The 26339-nt window shown below is 43.1% G+C and overlaps 1 protein-coding gene across 12 annotated transcripts in view; it reads left to right on the top strand.

Moving 5' to 3' along the window:
- Positions 1-26339, top strand: part of TSPAN18 (tetraspanin 18) — a 169707-nt gene that overhangs the window by 91660 nt on the left and 51708 nt on the right. The window contains exon 1 of one of the 12 annotated variants that reach the window (XM_075094266.1): positions 24181-24226. The exons of the other annotated variants lie outside the window; for them this stretch is intronic. The gene's annotated coding sequence lies outside the window, so the exon portion shown is untranslated. Of the gene's footprint in view, positions 1-24180; positions 24227-26339 lie in introns of those variants that run through there. 12 annotated transcript variants of the gene reach the window in all.

Here is a 26339-nt window from a genome sequence, read left to right as displayed (position 1 = left end):
TTGCTCAGCAATGTGCAATGACCAAGTCCACTGCTGGGGACAACCATAGTTTGATTATCCTCAAAGGCAGCTGAAACATTTGAGCCCTCAGGAAGCAAGGCTGCATGCAGCAATATTTTAGAGGCTGAGGTGCTTCCAACAGGTGGCGGGGTGGATCAGAACATGTGCTGACTCAGGAGAAGGACTAAAAACACCCCTGAGGTTTGGTTTTTGTTTCCTGGCGCAACCATCACTTGTTGATGAACAGAAACTGCCAGCTTTTTTGGAAATGACTGAACTCCAAACAAATCCACTTAACGACTTTTGCAAAGGAACAGCTGGAGCAACATGAGCGTAAATAAGGCTGAATCCCCTGACTCCAGAAAGTAGATTCAGAGTCTAGAGTGGGAAAAGCAGAGGTCTGGGAGCTGGGAACCCAGCCAGCTCTTGGAAAGGAGTGCGTGCTTGTGCCTGTGTGCATAACAGTTGGACACTCTTCCTCTTGTATCAGTAACTGGGATTCAGTCTTTAGTGGTGCTCCCTGTGGTTGCCATCACTTATGACTCCCTGTGATGACCTGTTGATTCTCCCTACAAAAGTCTGCTCAACAAAGCAGACAATAACCAGCTCCCTCTTAGAAATATCAGCAACAAATTTTGCAGTTCATTTACCACAATCATGTCATAATACTCAATCTGTGTTATGCTGAGGTGTGATTACAGAAGTGGAAAAAAGGAAAATACTTTCTATTAATGCCTTTTTTTTTTCAGAAAATTGTTTTCTGTTGTTGTTATTGTTATTATCTATGTATGTATTGGCAATATACCTTTTTCTTTTTAAAATGTTGAGCAATTGGACAACTTTTAAAGATATTGTAATTTTGTGAAAATGGAGTAAGGACTTTCTAAAGGTTTAGTGTTTTTCATAAAAGCCTGGAAATGGAGGCTGCATCAACCAAAGGAAGCAGATATTGTATTGAGGAAGTTCTATTTTCCTTTGTTTTTTCTTTAGACTGTGAGTTAAACTGTTTGGAGAAGCTGTGCTACTCTCATATCTCTGCAAAATGAGTCTCCAAGAGAATCTTCCTGTATGTGCTTATACTAGAGATACAGTTCTGGAAGCCTCCTGGGCTTTACTAAGATGCTTGAGTTTGAACCAGTATAGCAGGGGAATGTCCTCACATAGGTTTTTCTTCACAAAAGATAATTTGGCGCCTCCGAAATGCTGTCCACTGTGGTATCAGGAGGAGATATCACTCGCCACAAGTGGTGTGGAACAATGTGATGCCCCATGTGCTTGGTTCTCAAATTACCAATGAAGTGACAAACGACTTTTGACATGTACACGCCTGTTGTTGGACATCTGAATTAACGTTGTGGAGATAAATGGGACGGTCCTCACCTGGCAGCTATTGTTTCAAGCTCTTTGCAAACTCCCAGGCCTTGTGTTTTTGTTACAGTCTGCTCACATTTATAACTATCCTAATAACTGTCATGGCCAAAGATTAAGTGTTATTTGTATGCACATTTGTAAGTGAAAGCCGAGCGTAAAGGGTGAGCGTCAGGTCAGTGATGCATCCAGATGGCAGACAGAGCCTGCCGGCACCATTTCAGTCTCACTCCAAGCACTGCTCAGCAGTGCCCAGCAGCTACTTGCAGGCTCCTGGAGTTGAGGAGCGCCAGTTGGGATCTCAGCTGGGGTAGCAGGAGGCTTCAGCTCTTAATTTCTGCTGCTGAAGGTGCTGTAAGCTAATTCATCAGGCTGTAAGTAGCTGCTGACAATGTGCTACATGTTTGCTGCTTCTGTGTTGTAATGGTCTAGAGGTGACGCAAATCGCCAGAGGGCTTAAACATCGCTGCATCTGATTCTGCCAGAGGTGGATTGACCTTCTGGGAGGTATTGCCCCAGAGACTTGGAACTGCTGCTTCTGATGTTAACCATGTTTCACGTGGGGACTAGTTTTGGTTGTGCATGTTTTCCTACAGAGCTGGGAGCTTGTGTGACACATGTGAATGATAATGAAGGAGGAAGAAATAAATTGTCATTAGAAATATATCTCTCTCAGTTCCTATCACTTAGTTCTAATGCCACAGTGGTAATTTAAAGCCTTCTTTTGCCTGACTATGTCACGGGTAGAGTGCTTTGTCAAGGGAAAATGGGGTTTACGCCGTGTGACAGGGCAGGAAAGCAAAGCTGCCTTTCTTTGCTGTGCTGAGTCCTGCGGTGAAGCAGTTGAGATGGTGTCACTCAGAATAGCAGTGAAGGCTTTGCATTACTTATTTTGAGACGTACAGAAGTACATTTGCTTTTGATTTGTGAATTTTGAAAAATACTGAGTGAAGCTGGGGACTTAGTTTAAGAGCTGCTAGAATTATTCTCTTGCTGTAAAGATTTCTCAGGAAGCAGATACGTAAGAGGGGTATATGCATGTGTATTTGAAGCTTTTTTTCTTGGGCTTATGAGCAAGAGCTGGGATCACTGAAAGGTGCTAACTATTAAAATCAGTGATAGGGATAGTATTACCCTATAAGTAGTGAAGTGGGTTTGGGGAGTCTTGCATTCAGTTACTGTCTCTGTGCCTAGCCTGCACTCTGACAGTGGGAAGTAGCTTGATTCCTGTCTGCTATTCTTCCCCATCTATGTACAGATGGTAATAGAGCTGGTAAGTTTTATTTTGTAGAGAAAGGTGATAGAAGTATTTCATTTTTTGCAGAAACTGGCCTCATAAATTGTGCATTTCTTTTCAGAGAAACCTGAAGATGAAAAAGTTTTCATTCTGAAGGGTTTATCTTCTTTTTTTTCCCCCCTGTTGCTCTTCCTTTCTGTGACAAAACAGTAATGGGGAAGAGAAGAAAAAAAGGAAAGATGTAATCCGGAAACATTCTGTCTTCATGTGAAAAACTGCCCACCAAAAAAAAGTCTATACATCCTATATAAAAAAAAAAACCAAACCAAGAAAAGCCATTCATAAAAGATTATTATTACTCTTGAATGCCCTGACCTGTTTTAAAGCTGAGGTTTCATGCTTGCGTTGCTGAGTCTATTTAGTGCAAAATCTTGAGAGCTCTTTTGTGAGAGGAGCCTACACGTAGGTCAGCTGCTTGCCAGGCTTGTGCCCAGTAAAGATAATGGTAGATAATCTAATGGCTGATTTGTCCTTTGTAAAAAGACTCATTCTCTGGTAAGCTTCTGATGCATGTCAGCTGCATCCTTGGCAGCCGTTATATTTGTTGACAGTACTGGTAGATAAGAAACTAGGAACTGAACGGCCTTAGACACGCTTGTGCTGGTCATGGGCTGTTCTTGGTAGCATGTGGCAGGAGCTGTGAGGTAGAGACGCCATGCAGGGGATACAATGGCAGTGCTCTGCCTATATTTTAGCTTCAATGCCCACAACAGTGAGGTGCTGAGCTGAACAGGGGATTGTCTGCAGCCGTAACTTTTCTGAAAAAGTGGAGCACAGCACATGCAGGACTGGATCAACCCTCCAGCAGCATGTGCAAAAATAAAAAAGTCCAAAGAAGTATGTTTAAGCAACATAAACTTCCTTTTTTAATCATTTGTGGAAGGTTTATTTTCAAATCCCCCAACACTCACCAGGTGCTAGTTTTCAGACAGGCTGTAGCATTGGCTTGAAATTTTAAAGTCTATAGGAGCTTTAACAGGCTCAGTCCCTCCGTGCTGCACGGCACGAGCCAGCCCCTGAACCCAGGAGGGTGGGAGGAAGCTTTTCCTGGGAACGGGCTGTTCTGTAATTGCCAATCTCAAACTGTTTCTGGCACCTTTCCCTGGTGACTGTTGATGACAGGCTATTAGAGTTTATGGCTACCTGACCTGATGGTTTCCCCATGTTCTGTGGCAGGAGCAGTTATCAGGCTTGGGCATTCCCGCCTACTACCTGGGTAGCCCTTGCTGATGCTAGAGAGAGACAGACAAACAGCCAGTGCAATACAGGTGACATGTATGTTGAGGCAGAATTTGTTACTGACTCCTCAAACTAATCTGGACCATTTATAACATTTGTGGCTGCAAAGCACCTCCAAGAACACATTTCAAGGAGGCTAAAAATAATATCCTCAATTTTAATTTTTCTCCCACAAGTATTCAGTCAACAAAAAGGGTAGGAATCAGTTTGTCCTTTTTTTTCCTATGCTTAAGTGTTCAGCTCTCAGAATGGAGCTGTAAGTTCATCACAAGTTATCGGCCTGATAGTTGAGTCGGCTTAGTATATGGATCATGTTACTGGAAAGTGGAATCACTTGCCAGAACTGCCTTTGCTTTTCCATTTCCCTTTCCATCTCCCAATTTCGTATGTTATCTGGTAGCAGCTGAAGGCCAAACTCTCACTGAACTGATTAGAACCAGGAGCTGGCATTCTGCTATCCCACCTCCTTCTGCTGAAAGCCAGTGTTCAGAATAAAGACTGTATGCTCGGACTACTTACATGAATACAATTTATGGTCATTTAAAATACCTGAAGATCAGTACAGCAAAGCTCTGATTCTCCTCGTGACTTAGTATGACCACACGCTGGATAAAGTTGAGTATATTCAACAAGTCTTCATCCCAGGAAAAGGGGATAAGTGATGGTGGCTTTTAAAACGTATTAATGAAGTGGTTTTTTTTGTTTGGTTTTTCTTGTTTGGTTGTTGGGTTTTTTTTAAGATGTCACTGGAAAGAACTCATTTGGAAAACTTCAAAATAGCTGGATGTAATTGTAAATCTGAATCCGGATGTTTAGGACTGTGCTGGTTTTGGCTGAGAAGGGGTTAATTCTGTTCACTGTGGGGGTCGGGGACCTTTCCAGCTTCCCGCACTCTGCCGCATCGGCGGGAGGCTGGGAGGGGCGGGGCCACAGCCGTGGCAGCTGACCCCGACTAGCCAATGGGATGTTCATTCCCTACCATGTGACACCGTGACCACTGTATTAAGAGGGGCAGTTGTGGCTCGGGGAGGTGCGGCATCGGGTGGTGAGCGGCTGCCTTGTGTGTGGTTTGTTTCGGTGGTTCATCATCCCCTCCCCCACCCCCCCCAAGTTTTGTGCCTCTCGTTGTTTCCTTTCCATTGCATTTTTGTTGTTGTTGTTGTTTTTTATTATTATGGCAAGATGGACGTCGTCAGATCCCAATGGATGTGATCAACAAAATAGCAGCCATGTCTCCACCAACTAGCAAAGAGGAAACACAAGCTTTCTTGGGCGTTGTGGGTTTTTGGAGAATCCATATTCCAAATTACAGTCTGATCGTAAGCCCTCTCTCTCAAGTGACCTGGAAGAAGAATGATTTCAAACGGGGCCCTGAGCAACGACAAGCCTTTGAACAGATTAAACAGGAAATAATTCATGCAGTAGCTCTTGGGCCAGTCCGGGCAGGACAAGATGTAAAAAATGTGCTCTACACTGCAGCCAGGGTGAATGGCCCTACCTGGAGCCTCTGGCAGAAAGTGCCAGGGGAGACCCGAGGTCAACCCCTAGGGTTTTGGAGTCGGGGATACAGAGGGTCCGAAGCCCACTATACTCCAGCTGAAAAAGAGATATTGGCAGCATATGAAGGGGTTCGAGCAGCTTCAGAAGCAGTTGGTACTGAAGCACAGTTGCTCCTGGCATGCTGACTGCCGGTGCTGGGCTGGATGTTCAAAGGAAACATCCCCTCTACACGCCATGCGACTGATGCTGCATGGAGTAAATGGGTTGCACTGATCACCCAGCGGGCTCGGGTAGGAAACCCCAGCCGCCCAGGAATCTTGGAATTGCTAGAAGGCAAAGATTTTGGATTATCATCAGAGGAGGAAGTGACACGTGCTGAAGAAGCCCCACTGTATAACAAAATGTCAGAAGATGAAAAGCACTATGCCCTGTTCACTGATGGGTCCTGTCACCTTGTGGGAACGCACCGGAGATGGAAGGCTGCCGTATGGAGTCCTACACGACAAGTCACAGAAACTGCTGAAGGAGAAGGTGAATCGAGCCAGTTTGCAGAGGTAAAGGCCATCCCGCTGGCCTTAGACATTGCTGAATGGGAAAAGTGGCCAGTGCTCTATCTCTATACTGACTCCTGGATGGTGGCAAATGCCCTGTGGGGCTGGCTGCAGCAGTGGAAGCAAAGCAACTGGCAGCGTAGAGGCAAACCCATCTGGGCTGCCACATTGTGGCAAGATATTGCTGCCCGGGTAGAGAACCTGGTTGTAAAGGTACGCCATGTGGATGCTCACGTCCCCAAGAGTCAGGCCACTGAAGAACATCGGAACAACCGGCAGGTAGACCAGGCTGCCAAGATTGAAGTGGGTCAGGTTGATCTGGACTGGCAACATAAGGGTGATCTATTTCTCGCTCAGTGGGCCCATGACACCTCAGGCCATCAAGGGAGAGATGCAACATACAGGTGGGCTCGTGATTGAGGGGTGGACTTGACCACGGACGCTATTGCACAGGCTATCCATGAATATGAAACGTGCGCTGCAATCAAGCAAGCGAAGCAGGTAAAGCCTCTGTGGTATGGGGGACGATGGCTGAAATATAAATGTGGGGAGGCCTGGCAAATTGACTATAGCACACTCCCACAAACGCGCCAAGGCAAGCACCGTGTGCTTACAATGGTAGAAACAATGACTGGCTGTCTGGAAACATACCCTGTCCCCCATGCCACTGCCCGGAACACTATCCTGGGTCTTGAAAAACAAGTCCTGTGGCGACATGGCACCCCAGAGAGAACTGAGTCAGACAACGGGACTCATTTCTGAAATAACCTCATAGGCATCTGGGCCAAAGAGCATGGCATTGAGCAGGTGTATCACATCCCCTATCACGCACCAGCCTCTGGGAAAATTGAACAGTACAATGGACTGTTAAAAACTGCGCTAAGAGCAGTGGGGGGTGGAACATTCAAGCACTGGGATACACATTGAGCTAAAGCCACCTGGTTAGTCAACATGAGGGGATCTGCCAATCGAGCTGGCCCTGCCCAGTCAGAAATCCTACGTACTGTGGAAGGGGACAGAGTCCCTGTAGTGCATGTAAAAAATATGCTGGGCAAAACAGTCTGGGTTCTTCCTGCCTCAGGCAAAGGCAAACCCATTTGTGGGATTGCTTTTGCTGGAGGACCTGGGTGCACTTGGTGGGTGACGCGGGAGGATGGAGAAGTCCGATGTGTGCCTCATGGGGATTTGATTTTGGGCAAAAACAGCCAATGAACTGAATGGCACAATGCGAACTGCTGTATAATATTGTGTGTCATCTCTGTGTTGTATCAATGATATCATAGTACAAGCCTCCCAATCCATGGAAGATAAACTGTGAAACAAGCAAAGTGCAGCAGTGACGGAACAATGACTGACTCGGTATGCAGCAACCCAACGCCACACACCACCTCTCCCACCCGGAAAGACTGATACGACAGATGGAGCCCAGAGTTGCGGACTGGATGAACTCAATGGACATTTTACAGGGAAGGTCCATAGACTAAGGGAATGATGCCTGTGTATTATGTTAAAGGATGGGAAGGGGAAGGGGGGGTGGTTGGTGAGGTTGTATTGGATCGTACGGGACCTGGGTGGGGCGTAAATGGTATGGAATAAGGGGTGGAGAATGTGCTGGTTTTGGCTGAGAAGGGGTTAATTCTGTTCACTGTGGGGGTCGGGGACCTTTTCAGCTTCCTGGCGCTCTGCTGCGTTGGCGGGAGGCTGGGAGGGGCGGGGCCACAGCCGGGGCAGCTGACCCCGACTGGCCAATGGGATGTTCATTCCCTACCATGTGACACCATGCCCAGACCAGTATATTAACGGGGGGCAATTGTGGCTCGGGGAAGCGTCGTCGTCGGGTCATCGGGTGGGGAGCAGATGTGTTGCATGTGGTTTGTTTCGGTGGTTCATCATCCTCTCCTCCCCGCCCCGAGTTCCGGGCCTCTCATTGCTTTCCTTTGATTGCATTTTTGTTTTACTTATTTATTTATTTTAATTATTAAACTGTTCTTATCTCAACCCACGAGCATTACCCTTCTGATTCTCTCCCCCATCCCACCGTTGGGGGAGTGAGTGAGCAACTGTGCAGGGCTGAGTTGGCGACTAAACCACGACAAGGACTAGCAATATAAATCCCTGAGATTACTCAATAGTCCTGAGCATTAGGAGTACAAGGCTGAAAGTGCTGCCTTATCTGCTTGAGGTCTTGGACTTTTTTTTCTGTTGATCAAGGATAATGGTAATTGTTGAAAAGTATAGCAATCTGATATTTCTTCTCCTGTGTATATTAGAAAATCAGCTGTGTGTATCAAGTCTATGAATCACATCTCTCTACTAGATCATTTTTATGAAAGACAGAAATTACATAAACCTTTTTTCCAGAATCTTTACAGGGACCATAAATCTTCATATAATCAAATTGAAATTAAGCAAATAGTTTCAGTCAGCAAAAGGGTTACGTATATATTTTTAAACATCAAAATACTTACTTCTAGAATTTTTAATGACATACTTCTGTTTTAGAAATGCCAAAGCTGTTCCTTTCTACATTTAAAAATGAAAACCACATTTTCCTATCAAAATTTATCCAAACTTTTTGTAAAAAGAGCTTTTGGTTCGTTTGGTGTGGTGTTTTGGGGGTGGTGGTGGTGTGTTTCATTTTTAAAGTTAGGAAATATAAAAAAAATAAAGTTTCATCTTAGATTAATCAAAATTTGGGGGCTTGATGTGAAGTAATACCATTGTGTATTATTTTGCTTCAGAAGAAAAATGTTCCAGTTCAAGCTAAAGCAATTCTTCCCTTCTGTGTTTTTTTTTTGTTTTGTTTTGTTTTGTTTTGTCACCCAAACAGCAAAATATGTTCATCATCTTGCTATATTCCTTCTGATGATACTTTCACAGAGTAATTTTTCTTGGCTTTTGCTAATATAAAATTAATTTGTGCTCCATTGCTGAAGGAGTTTGGGGTTTGTCTGGCAGAAGAACAATGATCAGGGTGTTACTCTTGCTTCTGCTGATGAGTTGCTTTTGTTGCTTGTAGTTGCAGGTAGTCCGCTGTTGCTTTTCTTGTTCCTATTTTCCCATCCAGCTCTGAGTTACTGAATACTCTCAGCTGCAAGTCCAGGAATAAAGCATGAGTGCTCATAGTTATCATTAAATGTTTTGTTTGCTAATTCTCTTTTATTGAGTTCCAGTGACTTGCAGCTGAGGATTAAAATGACTGTCCTCAGCACCAGCAGTAGCCTCTGTTTGAAACCTTCAAAGGATATTGTTTGTAATTTGCCTCTCTTGCCTGTGTCCTTCATATGATGCCTTCCCCAATGAGCAGCTCTCTCCTCCCCATCCCAAGTGATGCTATTACTGAGGAATGTTGGATAGATACCATTACACACATACTGGAGGTGCTCCCAGTTTGGGGGTTTGAGCTTGATTTAAAGGGGAGGAGATGCAGGAAGGGAATGTTGGTTTTAGTAGGAACCCAGGCTGTAGTGCTTTGTGGAACTGTTTTAAATATGCTCATCAGGCAGGGAGGTCTGTCGGTGCAGGGGAGGGCTCGGCGAGCTTTTCAGATGTTTCCATGCACTGCTTAGGGCTTCTGTCCCAGGCACGTACTTCATTAATGCTTCTGGGAAAGGCATTCTGGGAATAATCAATCAGCATTGCTCTGGGTTCCTTCTCCATCAGAGCTGCTCTGTTGTGTCTTTCAGTGCTGCTCATTTTCATTTTAATTTCTGAATGAGGGATTGATTTGCACAGACTAGCACCAGTCAGAAGAGCGTGGTCTTGCAATGGGCTAAGCCATCTGGCTTGTTTTCTCTAATACACATAAATGGGTGTTTAAAGTTGTAGGTCCTGAAGAAGCCAGTGATGGTAGGGCCTTGCTGAAGTGCACTCTGAATGTCTCAATGGTCTCGTAGTTCAAGATTAAGTAGTCCCCTTGGATATTTGCTGTCACCTCTGACCTGGAGCACTCCTTGTCTCAGAAAGGACCTCTGTGCTTCAGCTTTGCAGGGGTGCCATATCGCTGAACTGCCCTGTTCCCTATCTTGTCTTTCCTCTGCCTCCAGGTTCTTCAGTGCAATTCAGCTCTGCCATAGTCAACTGCTTGTTGTCTTCTTGCTTTTGCTGAAGCAATGTTGCAAAGGGCTTTTTGCAAAAAGGGCATGTTCGGGAGGGAGAGGCTGTAAAGGAGATTTATGTGATTCAAGACAGTCTTTATATGTGTAAGTTTGTGGGCAAGTCTGGTTTGATGTAAAAGATAAAGAGAACTTTGCCTTCCCTCTGAGTTAATCTGTGGGCGAACTGGGATTGAAATCTAGAAGCACCTGGTACCTAGGTCTCAGCTCACACTTCTGACTTGAGCAAATTGTTGTAAAGTTGGTGTAGTTGGATGGGGAGGACGCACCCTGTATTCCAAAAGATCTGGCCTTCTGGCACTAGAGCTGCCCTTTGCAGCAGTAGTGGGCATTGCATACTATGAATTAATCAGCTTGAGGACACCTGTATAATGTGCACTTTGTCCAGTCCCTTCTGATGTTCCATGTCATTGCTCACAAAAGAGCGAAGAAGGACTCTACTTAGTTTTCACCAGAGTTCAACTGGAGGTGATGCTTTATTCCAGGGAGGTAGTTTTTTACCTCTCTTAATGAGTAACTGTCTCCTACAATAACAGCTGTTGCTACTAGAAGGAAAAGAAGCTATTTGCCAAGACAGTGAGGCTGCATATATTGTTAAGAGAGGAGGGAAGGCCCAGGCCAGGGAGCTGAGATTACAGCAGAAGCCATGAGAATTCACAAACTCCAAAGAGTGCTCCTGATTTTAGCATTTCATGCACCCCTAGGTAGTGTTTGTTTAATGTTTCTAGTCATGGTGAATGAAAGCAAAAATCCCGACTGGATAGTATATCAGTACAGTGACAATGAGGAAGGTTAGACTATCTGTTGTGTTTGCTGTACGGTGTTTGAATCACAGCATCTTAATGCAACAATTTGTCATACATTTCTTTCTTCTCATGATCATTCTTTCCTGTATATACTGTCCATATGGCAACTCCAGCAATTGTTTGGGAGGCAGTTGAACACTACAGAAGCCATATGAGTATACTTCCAGTTCTCTGTCAAATCACTTCATCCTCTGCAATTTGTATTTTGAGTGCCAGTGGCCTGTAGATCATCTGTGAATTGAAGGTGCTCGGCGACCAGCTTTGTGTGGTTTTTAGCTCTTGTCTGTAACTTTCTTAGTTCATGGTGTCCTTTGGTCTTTCCCCACATACTGAACCTCCACCAAAGTAAGGCCATCTCAATCTCTGTCAACATCGGCGGTATAGGGGAGGAGGGTGGAACAGGGCTTCGTGAGTAAACCTGCCTGAAGCACTGTGAATGAAATCTGGATGTTGCTGAAGTTAGTGGTAATACTCCCACTTACCTCCCTGGCACTAGAAGTTTATCCTGTTACCAGTGAAGAACATTTCCCCCTGTGAATATAAGGATTGATGGATCATTTGTTCTCAGCTGACCTTTTCTTCCACAGACCATCTTTGAAGCCTGGTGATGTGAGTGCATGTCCATTAATTATGACAGGTAGGTTTTGCCTGGCCAAAATACGGCTCCAGGAATTGAGACTGCTACCTATAGGTGGCTAGTAAATTTGGAAAGTTCCTGCAGTAGGAAGGAGGTGGACCTAGGTGAGAGCATATACAGCACTGAGAAATAAAAAGTCACAATAAGTTTTGCAGACTGTCCCTGGCACCTTCCCAGTGAGCAGTGCTGGGAAAGCAGGCAGCCCCAGGGAGACCTGGGAACATGCTTTCATTGTCAGAAGGTAGTTGGAGATCTTGCTTTACACTCTGCCTTTATTCTTTAAAGTTGAAAAATCTCCTTCTCTCACGCAGTCTGTGAAGTCTGTGGGGGTACCTGCCCCAGCTGGTCCTTCTGTGTATTACAAAGTTTTGCAGAGCCTCAGCGATGCCTGTTGCCTGGATACAGGGCAGCCCTGTATCTCAGCCCCCCAGCCAGCCCTGTGAAAGTGGGGGACTGTGGGGGAAGGGCTGGGGGAATTAAGGCCTGAGCACTTGGAGACAGGAGCATTAAGTCCACCTGATGCAACTTGTAAGGGTTTCCTTTTACTTTGCTATCATTATTATTATTTATCAGTATTATTGATAGGAGAAAAGAGCAACCCAGCTGCTCAGTGCAGAGATCTGAGGGCTCCCACAGGGTGAAGCGCTTCATGCCACTTATAAAACCAGCCATTGTGTTGTCTCTAGAATAAGCATTTTATTTCACATGCTTGTTCTGAGCCTCCTGCTGTTGCGCACGCTACAACTGCTGACAAGCAGCCTTCCTGGCAACATGGCATCAGAGCCTGTGAGCTGCATTCCTTTTGGCCAAGACCCTGCGAGAACAATACGAGGAAGACAGTGACTGTTGAATATTTAAAATAAAGTATTTCCCCTTAAACATGAAAATGCTCTTTGCACTTCATACACATCACTGCTTGGTGACAGCAATTGGCCAAGTCATGCATTATTCCTGTGTTCAGATAGGACTATGCTAAGTGCACTGCAAGAACTTTCTCCTCTCTCTCCTTAGCTGAGCACATGAAAGCTCATCATTAGCAGGATGCCCTTTTGTATAGCACATGCGTAAATGTCTATGAACTTTACTAACTAGGATCAGTCAAAATTATTTTTAAGCTCTAAATTTCAGCTAGTTCATATTGTAATGCAACAGTTTTTGCTGTTTATGTCTGTAGAGCACTATGCTGTTTCAAACAGCACTTGGGGACTGTGTCAGTGAGCATTAGTAAAGTAGCAGTAATTAACATTTATATTGAGACAGCATGCAAGTTCTCAAATAATGAACCAGGGTTGTCTTGTTTGAAGCACTGTAAATTTGCATGACAGAAATACTGTCTCATCTAAGAACATGTACATTTAACTTTAATGTAAAATGAGAAAACAAATAAGTATAATGCAGTGGGGGTGAAATGAACACCTGAGCAAGACCACATTGAAGTCAATGACCTGTCTGCTGACCGTACTAGGTCATACTGGGTTTGGTCTTAAATAGGTTCCATGTTGGGCTTCTAAAAACACATAATCTCCATGATATGGAACTCAACAATGGACAAAATCTATCCTGTGTGAAGATTGGCTCATCTTCATTGATGAAGAAGGACAACACCTAACTTTGAGGTAATATTAGAAACAAAACTGTTCGAAGGCTGAAAACCTAAAGGGTTTCAAGACAGATAGTAGAAGGTCAGGAAACTCAGAGCAACTTTTCCTAGGTCTTCCAAAAATATTATTTATGAAAGTATTTGTATCTCTGCAAAATGAGTGCAAAGTGATCAATGACACAAGTGTATTTTTCCAATGTAGTTCACACTTTGTATTTCTATTTACACATGTATAAAGAATGGCAGAGGATGAAAGATGCGGTTCACTGAGACTCCTTGTGAGGAAACTGTTGAAAGGCTGGGCAGAAGATTAGAATCTGCTTTGTCTTGGCTCTGTGTGTATGTATAGATATTCATATATATATACATAATGTATAAAAATATGCACATAAAGCTACTGATTGTCAGCAAATAACACTATTCATAGAAGCTTAGTATCTGTGGTAAGCAGGAATGACAAGCCCTTCTTTCTCTTGCTGCAGGTGAAGTTAGACATAAAATGGCTATAGACAGGTACAGGGATTTTGTCATATAAATTGTTTATTCCTCTCTCCTTCCTGTCTTCATAAATAAATATCTTAGGTCTTTTACCAGATCATTTGTTTAGGTAAACCAAGTACACACTAACTAAGGGTATCAATAAAATGCTATATCTTAATCAGATTTTGGCAATAATATCCCTCTGACCTGTTGGATTAAGCACTTTACACCACATAAATTTTCCTGTTTAAAAGTAAAAACAGTCCCCTTTCTCCTCCCTGATTTTTTTTTTTTTATTTAATCCTAATATTGACAGTAGTCAAAAGGGCTGCATAATTTCTGGAGTGATAAAGTAGATGGGAGGAATGAGTGTGTACTCTGGTTCCTGCTGAAATGAAGAGTGGAGTAACATTTTTGGGAACCATATTAGTATGAAGGAGCTTTAAAAGACAGTGACCAGAATGGCGATTGAGATTTTTACCTCTGTAGACAGATCTGCATGAATGACAAGGCTGGGCTGAACATCAGCTTTATTGAGAGAGTAAAGAATCATCACTACTCAACTCTACCTCTTTATTGGGGGAAAAAAAAAAACAAAACAACCCATAGCTCACAACATACAGGAGTACAAATAGTTATAGAACTACAGAAAATTCTGATTGAAAAAACTGCTTGAGAGAGTTCTAAACCAGAGTTAACTGTGCCACACTACCTCCTCTCCTAGCCAACTTATGGTAAAAAGTGGTGTGACAGGAACTGAATTGAACATGTGCAATACTAAAACACTGAATTAAAAAAAATGAACCTGATTTCAAATTTTGTTTCAAAGAAATGTTGGGAGTTTGGGTTTTTTTTTTCCACAGCATGTACAACAGGTAGATCCAAATTCTATAAAAAGCTTGGAGTCCAGTCTTGGACTTTTATTTAGTGAATCCACAGGTACAGTATTCACTAAAGAGTTTAGCAGTGTGTTGAGCTTCAAATCCTTTGGGAAACTAAATATATGAAACAGGCCAAAAGGCAGAGCCAAAAGAGGCGTAATTATTTTTGTTAGGTTAAACAATTAACCCCTCTTTCTAGATTCAGCACCATCCAAAATTCAAAATTTAAACTAATGAAAGGGAAATGGTACAAGATTAGTGGACTTTTAATTACTGTCCTTCCCTCCAGCTGTGGGACATCAAAGATGTATAAGCCTTCATTTTCTGTGGCTTTATTGAAAATGCTCTCTTATCCTTCTGAGTGATGTGGAAGGGATGGGATGTTACAGCTGTGTTTGGGCATGACCTCGGAGCATTTTGCTGGTCCTTCATGACATTGCAGAAGCTTCTTTTGCCCATTATTGATTTTGTTGTTATTGTTCTTTTGAGACAGTTTGCCTAGAAAACAGAAGATCTTGGTTGGCTTCAGAGTGATTTATGTGATGATGATGAGTTAATATAGTGGAGATATCATATATGTGCATTTGGAGTTGGGTTAACTGAATTATATTTTTTAGATGAGTATGACAGTGTATCAGCCTATCAGAACCAAACCCACCCTCAAATCACTAATTAGAGGAAAATAATTAGGACTGAATGCTAAATTTAGATTCAGCTCTAATTTACAGGAGCGTTTGTTTAAAGAAGAAGCAACAAAAGGAGTCTTGGCTCTGAGGATCACCAGGAAAAAGCCTCTTTATATATTATGGCCGTATAGCAACCAACTCCGGAGATGAGTTGCTGGAGGTGACATGTCTGATTAATTGCCCACTGCAGCTTTGAGAGTGTTTGTAAGCTGAAGTATCTGTTGTGGTTAGGATGGTTATAAGAAGGGTTTATTTTATTTTAGAGAGAGAAAGAAAATACTTTTTTATGGCTTCTGGATGTGGATGACTGTTGTGGTTACTTTTGGTTCTTGAGAAATGCCAGCCTGGGCTGCGTGGTGTCACTTGCGCTTTCCCTTAAAAGGGAACTGAGGCTGGTCTGTGGTAGAGTGCAGTGCCCCAGCTCTTACCGCACAGCACCATAACGGGGCTTTGCCAAGGGCAGACACGTAGATCTGGCGGGGCAAAAAATTATGATGTTACCCTGATGGAAATTTCTGTGTGGGTAATTAGGATCCATGCTTCCTGTAGTTGTTTTGTGTTGTTTCTGGTATATCAGTAGCTCTGCTGCTGGTTTTGGTTCTGCCTCTTAAAAACATGCATGTGTCAGTGAATTGCAGTTGGAGAGTATCTCTCAGTGTCCAGTTGGAGTGCTCTGTGGAAGATGCTAAGGTCTAGCTAGTTAGTTGTTTTATGTACTATTCACTCCAGTACTATCTTTCATCTTAAGTTCCCAAAATGCTTCCTAACCTGTACAATAGAATTGCAAGTGGCCTTTTGAGTAGGGACATAAGTCAAACTCTAATGCCTTTCACTGAAAAACATTGCTTTCCAGACTCAAAAGGCTAGGAACTTTAATCTGTGTAAAAGATTGAATCATCTTTAAGTTAGGGTCACACAGAAAAGGTGTGTTCTGTTTCATCTATCTCAGGGAGCAGATGTCAGGTTTTGAAATTTTAGGGAGATTCTCTTCTCTTGTGGTCCAAAAGTGTAACCCCTGCTATAGTTTTAAGTACAGAAACAAATAAAAAATATCTAGATCTCTAGCACTACAAGATGCCTTCTTCAAGAACCACCTTGGTTTGGCCTGGTGAAATTTTTAGGTCAGTAGCCTAGCAATTAGGTTGCTTGTGTTCTATGCTGAGAACTGGGAAGACCAGGAATGTCAGCCTGAATCTTCTGTGTCCCAGGTTAATGCCCATTGACCACACCTCTGGCTAATTAAAACTCTTTTTCATTTCGATTATAATTCCATCCTGGATTCACAGAAATATCACAAAATACCTGGTTTTGAGTCTTAAAACAAAATGAAGCAACAATTCTCTGTCCCCAAACTGACTGAAATTCTCAGCTGACAGATTCAGGTTTCATCTGGAAGATGCAACTGACTCTTGGGAATTCCATGATATTCCATCATACAGAATAATAGGAAATAGATGAGTCATCCCCCAAACTCAACACCACTAGAAAAGCTGTCCAGATAGATGCATTTTCAGAAGGTGAGTTCTATTTTGTGTAATATCAGAAACTAAGCAGCTGTTCATGTATCAGTAGTTCATATATATCAACAGCCCTAGATAAGCATAAGATTTCACTGTGCAAAATCCCACTTGCACACAGTTTGTACTGGAAAACAGTCGCTTTTTAGCTAAATAGAAAAGAAAACCTGTAAAAGCGAGTTGGGCAGCAGAACTACAAAAAGACTAAAAGATTTCAAGTAGTTACAAAATAAATCTCAGAGCTCATGTTTTCAGCTTCCAGCTAAGCTGTCTTAACAAAAAATTTGCAGTTCAAACCTTTTCCTATCGTTTCTGATTGTGCCGAGGAAGAAGAAAAAAATGTAGTGAATGCAAATTCCTTCAGATAAGATCCATCTCTTTATGCCACCTATATTGCCAGTATAGGTTTGTGTTTGGCACAGCCCTGGATAAAATTAACTGGATATCCAGCATAACCAGAGAACATCCTTGCTAGGTTGCCTAATAATGAAGAAAAGATGAACTGTTCTCCCATAAACAGTCTGTTCACTGTTCTTGGCTGATTCTCTCCTGCTTTCTATTTTAATATCCTTGTCAGCTTTCTGGCAAGACACTGAAGCAGCACCAGCCACCCAGTTAAAATACGGAGTAGCCAGAAGTTTCAATCAAGAACACTTACTGGGCATTCATTCCAATTCCTATAAAAATGTCTAGGGAACTCATTCTTAGTGTTTCACCACATTTTGTAGCTGCTCCTTTACAACACTCTAATTTTAAAATGGAATTTTACAAGTGTTACTTTTACTCACTATATCTTCTTTTTCATTGTGCATTTTTAAATGCCAAGAGTATAAGCAGGGTGGAGAGGGGACCAGTGTTGTAACAGGTAATACAGAGTTCTGGTCATTCTTGGTTCTGCTGCTGATAAACATATTTCCACTGCTTCAGGTGATTGTAAAAAATAGTATACAGTGAATATTCAAAAAATATTCAAAAAGCAACCCAGTATTTGGGAAGAAATGGTCTGTGTTTGGTCATATTCACTTTGCTGGTTGATCCTATATCTCTGGGAAAGAATATTCTGGTTTTATTTTCTGAGAAAAGCTGTGTGGATACAGAGAAGTACCCCTGGTAAATCAGATCTGACTGAGAAAAGGGGAGGGTTTTTCCCCTACAGATATTTCTGACTTTCACAAAGTTGTGGGGTCCCAGGCTCCAGCAGTGAGGTGGGTGCTTCAACGCAAGACATAGTTGTATCTTCAGAAGAGTCTAGGTGGACTGTGAAACCAGAAGAGGAGGGATGTGGTGTGGGGACTGAGTGCTGCAAAAAAAGCAATGTAAGGGTGCCCAGAGCAGGGCCCATCCTGGGAGCTGCGTGTGATCCTCCCCTTTCATAAAAGGGGTTGAGAAGGGAATGGCAAAGGGGTTTGTGCATTTGAAGGACAGCTGGCTCTGTCCCCCTTGCAGACAGCCAGCATGCCTCAGATCCATGCCTTCTGTGCTTCCTATCCCTTGCTTTCCTGAACAGTAATTTCCCCATGCTCCCCCCATAAACTTATGGGGAAAAATGGGGGGCAGAAGGGTTTATTGAAAATCTGAGTGGACCTGCATTAATAAGCCTGTGTGCCTGATTAAAAAAACCAAACCAAACAAAAAACTAAACAAAAAAACACACACCAAACAAACAAAAAAAACCCAAACCATCCTTGACATGATGAATAATAAATCCCACTAAGTCTTCAGCATCCTGCCTGAGACAGTAATTCCCCAAGGCAGAAAACAAAACAATTTTTAAAAGTTTGTTTTCACATAGCAAAGCTAAAACACATCCAGTTCTGATTTAAGGTGCACCCTGAGAGATGTCTCTTCTTTAATGTAACATGGGGCCAGTATAGGTGAGTTGACAAATATACAAACTGATTTTTTTTTTCTTATCCTGTAGAGAAATGACCTATTAATTTCAGTGGGACTCATGGCTACATGCGTTTTGTAACTGGAGCTGCCCCAAAGTGTATGAGGACCAGCGACTGCTAGCACTAGGGTGCAGGGAGGGTTTAGATGTGTGAGTCAGATTTTCCAGGAGCGGAGCTCCTGGTCTGGCTCTAACAGCCAACACCAGCGGGACTTTGTCCTGCTCCTTCCTCCTTGGCTGTCTGTCTGCATGGCCTCTCCCCATCATTCCTCTTATGGCGCTTTTTTGCCCCTTCGTGAAGTCCCTGGCAAAGGCTTCAGCATCATAAAGTCTCCACAAAAAATATCTGTAATTTATGAGGGAAACAGCACAGTACTTCTCTGGTTCCCTGAGGCTTTATAAATACTTTCCTAACTAAAAGCAGTTTATAAATCTACTCAGCTCCAGAATTGCACAAGTTTGATGGCAATTCGCTGCTTATGATGGGATAAGAGAGCAGAGAGCGAGACTTTGTGCTAGCTAATGACCCCTGGCTGGGCGCAGTCTGTTAATGCTTTTAAATGAACTGCTGCTGCAGAGTTCAGGGCTCAAGTCAGAAGCACAACAGAAGGTACATTATTATTACTGTTCTGATTATGGCAGATAATTTTGCTGTTCTCATTTACAAATTTAATGGTTTGTTAATAACATCTGATTTGGAAATATAGTAGAGTCTATCAACTAGGGGTGGCACAATGGCATTAATAAGGGTAATAGAGGTTGTTGCTATAATCTTGTTAGCTCTTTGGTTTGTTAATTGAAAATGATAGAAAAAATGTGTTCCTCTGAAGCCTGGGTATCTTGAAGGAAAAAGGGATGTGTCAGTCTGCACTGTCTATACATTGTTGCACTATCTGTACCAGCAGTGAGCACACAGAAGTGAACCAGTGTAATATGTGTCAGGTATTGTGTATCTGTGTTTATATTTTGTATAAATAACAGCATGTGCTGTTACTTGTGGCTGCAATGTGTCTCTTGTTGCAAGACTTGATGAGTAAGTCTGTCTGGGATACGTGCAATTGATTAGAGAGCTGTTACAGAAGGAAATGGAAATGAGAGACAGACAGGCTTCTGAGTGTTTAACCCTGGAGAAGAAACTTGGTATTTCATTTTCTGTCAATGTTTTCCCATAACTACTATTAACATTAATTATGGAGATACTTATGTGAACACCCTGTTAGCCCTAATTAGAGTTAATGGAAGATATGTGTGGATGTTAACAGGACAAGAGACACCCAAGCTTCCATTTCTAAGGTTAAATATTCAGTAGCTCTGTCTTAGACATCTCCAATATCCTATAATTGTGCAGTCAGACTTATGCAAAAGCAGGATGGTTCCTCCTTACCCACCCCCCACCCTCCCCCATTATGGCCACCTTACACTATTTTTGCTTAAATTAAAGAGCAAACAACAATGTGGCAGTGACCTCAGTTACCTTGACTAATGTAATTATGCTACTGCTCCTCTATTCATAGTGTACCTAGGAATCAGACTTCATTAGCAAACCATTTGCTGTCCCTTTTACTGCCCTTCTAATGAATGCTAGTAGAGTCACTTAAGAGGAGCTGGAAGGACTTGGCTTTGTTCTGAACAGAGACCTTGTTATAAAGAGCTTGGGGCCTAAGCTCTTGAGTAGATCATGTAATATCCAAGGTCTGTAAAGTTCCTATGACCGTGCTATTGTTTGTGAAGACAAAAAAGACCTTCCTTTTGCTTGCACTCATTATCTGTCTTCGGTATTTTGAAAACCAGTGTCAATGAAGAACTGAGGCTCCAAAACTTACAGGTTGTCTTCTGTTATCCTGCTGTTGTCTATGCTAGTACACCCCTGCTGCTAACCTCTGCCCAGCAGGTCAGTGTCCTTATGGAAAGTGTCTTTTCAGAACTGACTTGGAAACCTTAAACTCCGCCTGAGCCTGCCTTAGGTGGTGTCACACACTCCTCAGGGCAGGTGTGTACTTCCTTGTGGTCCATTTCCTTTGCCACAGACATACATGATGATCTTGGATGGTGTATTGGGCAATTCCCCCCCGCCCCCCCAGTGATCTGTTTCATAGTTATGGGGCTGCCTGTTCATCTGATCATCTCTTATTACTATGCAAGTACAGTGCAGGACCCCTATGAATGCTGCTTAGTTGCAACCTTCTGACTTGATGCCTGCAGCTCCCAGGTGCTTGTTGGCTGGAGCCATGGGAGTGCTGTTACCCCAGCTTTCCAGCTGCGGTGGTTTTCTCCTTTTTCCTAAAGCAATTCCAAGTGTAGGAACATGCATGCTTGGCTCAAGTCTTACATGCGTCTGTTTGCAGAAACTGCCCAACAGCCCATTGCTGGCTGAGGTCCCTGACATTCACATGTGTGGAGCAGCAGGGTGGCAAGGGGATGCTGGGGATGGGACAAAGCACTTGACTTCTCGGGCTGGGTGGGAAGTTGGTTTCTGCTCATGTTTACCTGGAGGATGAGCTGGGGTTGGGTTGGTTAACCTGGACAAGCTGGAGAGGTGGGCCTGTGAGAACCTCCTGAGGTTCAACAAGGCCAAGTGCAAGGTCCTGCACCTGGGTTGGGGCAACCCCTGATATCGATACAGGCTGGGGGATGAAGTGATTGAGAGCAGCTCTGCAGGGAAGGACTTGGGGGTACTGGTGGATAAAAAACTGGACATGAGCCAGCAATGTGCGCTTGCAGCCCAGAAGGCCAACCATATCCTGGGCTGCATCAAAAGCAGCATGGCCAGCAGGTCGAGGGAGGTGATTCTGCCCCTCTACTCTGCTCTGGTGAGACCCCACCTGCCGTGCTGCGTCCAGCTCTGGAGCCCTCAGCACAGGAGGGACATGGACCTGTTGGAGCAGGTCCAGAGGAGGGCCACAAAAAAGTTCTGAGGGCTGGAGCACCTCTCCTACAAGGACAGGGTGAGAGAGTTGGGGTTGTTCAGCCTGGAGAAGAGAAGGCTGTGGGGAGACCTTATTGTGGCCTTTCTGTACCTAAAGGGGGACTATAGGAAGGGTGGGGGCAATCTCTTTAGCAAGGCCTTTTTTGACAGTACAACGGGTAATGGTTTTAAACTAAAGGAGGGTAGATTTAGACTGGATATAAGGAAAAAATTTTTTACATTAAGGGCGGTGAAACACTGGAGCAGGTTGCCCAGAATGGTTGTGGAGGCCCCATCCCTGGAAACATTCAAGGTCAGGTTGGATGGGGCTCTGAGCAACCTGATCTAGTTGAAGATGTGTCTGGTCATTGCAAAGGGGTTGGACTAGATGATCTCTAAAGGTCCTTTCCATTGCAAACCATTCTATGGTTCTATTATTCTATGATTCCTAACGTTCTATTATTCTATGATTCCTTTCCCTCCAACACACAAATGCCTGTAGTGCAACCTCTGTGTTGTCCAGGAACCCTGGAGCACTGGCAGCGCTGGTCAATGAGGAGCCTCAGCTGTGTCATGGACAGTGCCTGCTTTCAAGACGAAATTGTTTTCTGTGTCTCTCTTTCTATTCCTTCTTCTGATTGTTGACTTGGGATTCTCCTAGTGAAAAGGTGACAGTGTGAACCTGCAGAAGAATCTTGCAGGGGGTGTCTGGGTAGGGGCTGCAGGAGAGCATTTTTGGAGACAACAGCTCTAGATGATACTTTCACAGTTCTGAGCACATCTTTGTGGGGACTGAAGTAAAGGTGGAATACAAGCCATCTGATCTTTTTCTATCCAATGGCCATGTACTCAGAGCTGTGTGGTTCAGACTGTAACGTGGAAAGCAGTCTAAGGTTTAAGTGGTATTAATATTCTGATGTAAGGTGGTTTGTGTACCATGAGACATGCAGAATGGTGACCACAAAACTTGTTTTGAAATTTGCCATATAACTTATCAAATGCGTTTTGCACAACAAGACTCCCCAGTATATTCAGGAAGATTATTTTCTCCATGCTGACAGTGGTGATGGGAGAAGAGGCTGTTACATGTTGTGTCACTCGAGAACTTTTCTTGTCCTTGATGCAGAACTCAGAACAACTCAGTAGCCTAATGGGGAGAACGCCCCAAAAGGGCTGTCTCTCCATGCAGGGAATGGCTTGAGTATTATGTTGTTGTCTATGTGTCTCAGCCTAAACCTGGGCTGCTTTGGCTGTTTTGCCCTGCAAACCAGGTTTTGACACTAAAAAAATATGGATTTTTTTTTGTTGGTTTTTTTTTGAAGCTGAAAGTCAGCATTGCTTTCAAATTTCTGATCAAGAAAAGGCATAGCAAAGGTGGGGGTGTAGTGAACTTCAGCCACTGAAAACTAGTGTGATTTTGCAGTCAGCCTGTGGAGTCCTGCCCCTTGCAGGAGATCTGGTTTTATCAATATGTTCTGTTTGTTGTCCTTGCTAAAAAGCTTCCCCAGTCTTTGCAAAAATAGGAATTGCCAGATTGGGTCAGACTGTGTTCTTGCTCCTTTTGGGGGCAAAGAGCAAAGTGCTCAGCAGCCCAGCTACAAGTCAGTTTTTGTACCACTTTAAGGCCATGTGAGCTCCCTTATGGTTGGTGTTTCAGATCATGCCTTCATCTTTCACTGGTACATTTGGAATTATTCAGTCCCCCTGATCTGAATTAGAAGTTTTATGTCATCAGTTTCTAACTCCTGACTTCTAGCAGGTAGAGTATCAGTGAAGACTGAGTAAAAGAAAATTCATCACCATCCAGAGTATTTCTGTGGTTAAATTTGCTGTTTCAGTTTTGAAAAAGTCCTTGCGATACCCTGTCATTGTATGCCAGTTCTTACATTTATATATGATTGATGGCGCTTCAGGTTTTGCCCCAGGCTATTCCCAGTCTGCTTGCAAGTGATGCTGGTAGTGAAGTTTCCACTGCTGTGTGTTATTTAGATTACAACAGAGATAAAAACATGCTGGCCCTGAACCATTTCACAACAAGAGATACAATCCTTTCCCCCCAAAGTTCACAAACCTTAAAACAAAGCCTGCCTGGGGAGACTTTTTGGCACTGTATTAAATATCCTTGCTGAGAAATGGTTTCTTACAATTATGGCCTTCCTAATAGGCACCGTGGGTAGTATGAACACAAAGCTATCTGTATTGCATGGTTTGACCTGCTTTAACCCCAGCCCATCTCCTGCAGATGCAGAAAATATCTGTTCCGTACAAAGGTCTTGTCTTTCAGACAAAGCAGAAGCGGTTTGTTTAGAGTACCAGCTTTCAAAGAGGAGACGTTATACTTTTTGTGGGTGAAATTCACCCCACTAAGGCTATCTAAAAGCCTGTGCATCTGTGTCAGCAGCACATAAGCTGCTGTCTTTGTGTGCAAAAATTAACTTCTCCCCAATCTCTCTGCTTGACTAGTGCAGATGTGCTATACTTAGGGAATAAGGATATTTTGGGAAAATGTATATATAGTTAATAATGTTATCTTCATTAAGGGGGAAAAAGGTATGCTCTCTTAACTTCTAGCTAACATGAAATATTTGACCCAGATTCAAACCTTAATGAAGGAATGAACCTGATTTTGCTCTTTTTTTACATCCTTAAAATTTTTTTTTAATCTTTTTTTTTTTTTTCTTTCTCCCCTGAAACATTTGTAAACCAGTCAACAATATAAGTGGGATTTGGATCAACCTCTGAGCACTTAAGTGGTAAGGAGATTTCCATAAGGTTACTCAGTTTCCCTCCCCACATGTGGAAGGATGAGGTTATTGTGGGGGAAGTGTTACAGGTGGTGATGGAAATGAGTCCCCCCATATCCTCATCTCAGAAGAGTAAAGCTATGGCCTCCTCAAGACTCTCTAACATATGTACCCCTTATTGCCTAGTTTTCCTGCAGTGGGAAGTGGATGCCTCTGGTGCCATAAGCCCCCTGAACAGGGCGTGGAGAGATGCCCGGTGGCTGCGTGACCCCTTGCTGTGCTCCGAGCAGGACCGCAGTGGGTGTAGCAGGGTGGCTGTACAGTGCAGGCACCGCGCTCTCCACTCATTCACGAGATCTGCAGTGCGGGGTTGGCTGTGTCACTTCATAAGCATGGTCGGGCCGTCAGTGGAGGAAGTTTAATTAGGCACCTTTTATTTAATTCTTGGAGGTGCCAAAGTGTGCTTGCTGGGCCTCAGTTGTGGCCAGGCTCCCATGACTGATGCCGGGAGAGGTGAATGTGTTGCTATGGCACTGAAGGTTTCTCCAAACCCCACTGCTCTGGCAGCTGAGTCGGCTCCCAGCAGCATGTCCTAATTACAGCTGTGCAGCAACAAAACAAATATTCGGAGATTTTCATAAAGGCTATAATCAAAGGAGCATCCCTTGCTTTTTAATATGTGCTGAATGGATTCATTTGTAAGATTATTACAACTTCAGAGAGAGAAGCTAGTAGGGTGATCATTAGCTGCCTGTGCAAATAGCAAGGAAAACCATGGCATGTTCCAGAATAACCCCCTTTTTAATGTCTGCATTTTCAGATGCATTAAGGATAACCAGCCATGCTGTCTTTCATGTTTCCCTTTTCATGAGTAAGGACAAAAAAGAAAGGAGGAAGGGGAAAGTGAACTGCGTGCTTTCAAAATAAGTTCAGCTGGAGAGAAAAATGAGGTGTTAAGAGCACAGCAAATTCATGATCATGACATTGTGAGTCTCAATGCAGTATCTGTTATCCATTGGGAAAGCAAAAGCAGCTGAGAGTCCGCCTGTGAGTCTTGGCTCGTATCTCACTTAGTCACTCTACTCCTGTCATCTACGTATGAATTGTGCTGAGGGTCTTTTGTCTGCCTGGAACCTGATTGTTGCTGGAGTGCTTAGATTACACATCTTTTGAAGGAAGAGAGAACATTTAGAAACATGTATGCCAAGATTGTGAGATTTATTAACTCTTGTTTATTTTCCTGCAGAACATCTGAAGTTCTGCTGTGGGCTGTGGCCATGGTTCACTCTGCTTCTTCTTACTCTTTCCTAATCAGAAATATCTGTAGCAAAAGACATTGGATAGTTGGGTGTAATTGGGACAGGTATGGTTGAGATCAGTTCCATTTACCTTTCAAATTACATTAGCTGCAATTTTATGTCTTAGAGTAAGTTAAAGGTGCTGATTACAGTGAAACTCAGTTTAGATTTGCACATGGAATATATATGAGATGTGTATCAGTTTGACTATAAGCGGGGTAACTTAGACTTCATGTCTGCCTCTCTTCCCTAGGTTGTTTCTCATGACCTTTGCTGCACTCAAGATTTCCTGGACATGTCATGCCTGTAGCTTGCAAAATATATTTATTTCCTAAATGAATAAGTCACTCTGAATTGTGAGCTCTGTGGGGTAAAGAATTTCCTACTGTGTTTAGAATCTGTGGTACTTTGGGATGCATTATTCTTCTTGTTAAAAACATTTCAAAGATGACCAGAATCAGATAAATAATGCCACTTCTCAGATTTCCAGCAATATTATTTTCTGGTTTATTTAGTAGTGATGAGATCCCTCATTTAAAATGTGCCTTTCTTACAGGATGTTTTCCTTAACCGTTGCTTTCCTAGACTGATTAAACCTGACTAAACTGTTTTGTTTTGGAATCTGTGCAGGCAGTTATCCTGAAGAAAGAGAGTTCATTTTTCTTTTTTTTCTAAAACAGTTAATGCATTCAAAGTTTTGTTTGGGATTTATTTCTTAAAAGCAATTAAGATTATTAGTCCCTCAGTTAAATGGTGTTAAATGGTCAGTTTCTTTCTCCCCACGTCTGCCTTATGAAAATGCACTGAGAACAACAACAAAAAAG

This window comes from Phalacrocorax aristotelis, chromosome 5 (genome assembly GCF_949628215.1).
Source record: "Phalacrocorax aristotelis chromosome 5, bGulAri2.1, whole genome shotgun sequence".
Classification (NCBI taxonomy): Eukaryota; Metazoa; Chordata; class Aves; order Suliformes; family Phalacrocoracidae; genus Phalacrocorax; species Phalacrocorax aristotelis.
This window is presented reverse-complemented; position numbering and strand designations above follow the sequence as displayed.